The 387-nt window shown below is 44.7% G+C and overlaps 1 non-coding gene across 1 annotated transcript; it reads left to right on the top strand.

The window, feature by feature from the left end:
* The first annotated feature begins 303 nt into the window (after positions 1-303).
* TRNAR-UCG (transfer RNA arginine (anticodon UCG)) lies at positions 304-387 on the top strand. Its single transcript has one exon. It is a non-coding gene; the product is annotated as a tRNA-Arg (tRNA).

The raw sequence follows: 387 nt of genomic DNA, 5'->3' as shown, positions 1-387 counted from the left end.
TGACTTAAGCAGAGGAAATATTGTAAATTTTATAAAGATAAATCTGAATCATGACAGAGTGTGCCAAGATAGATTGTTCCACAGCGTTTAAAGATGCAATGGAGGAAAATGGGGACAGAGAAGAAGTCTTTAGATTTGAGGGTGGAAGGTTGAGAGCAACCTCGAAAAGGCGGAGAGCTCAGTGGCAGAAACAAGCCTGCCATCCATTGAAGACTCGAAGAGAGAAAAATACTAATTTTAACAGAAAAATGAACAAATGAATTTCAAAGCAATATCGAGGATAAAACTGCCTTTTCTGGGGGCGCCTGGGTGGCTCAGTCGGTTGAGTGTCTGACTTCGGCTCAGGTCATGGTTTCGCGTGCGTGGGTTCGAGCCCCGCGTCGGGCT

This window comes from Panthera pardus, unplaced genomic scaffold (assembly GCF_024362965.1).
Source record: "Panthera pardus isolate Hobbes unplaced genomic scaffold, ASM2436296v1 HiC_scaffold_27, whole genome shotgun sequence".
Taxonomy (NCBI): Eukaryota; Metazoa; Chordata; class Mammalia; order Carnivora; family Felidae; genus Panthera; species Panthera pardus.
This window is presented reverse-complemented; position numbering and strand designations above follow the sequence as displayed.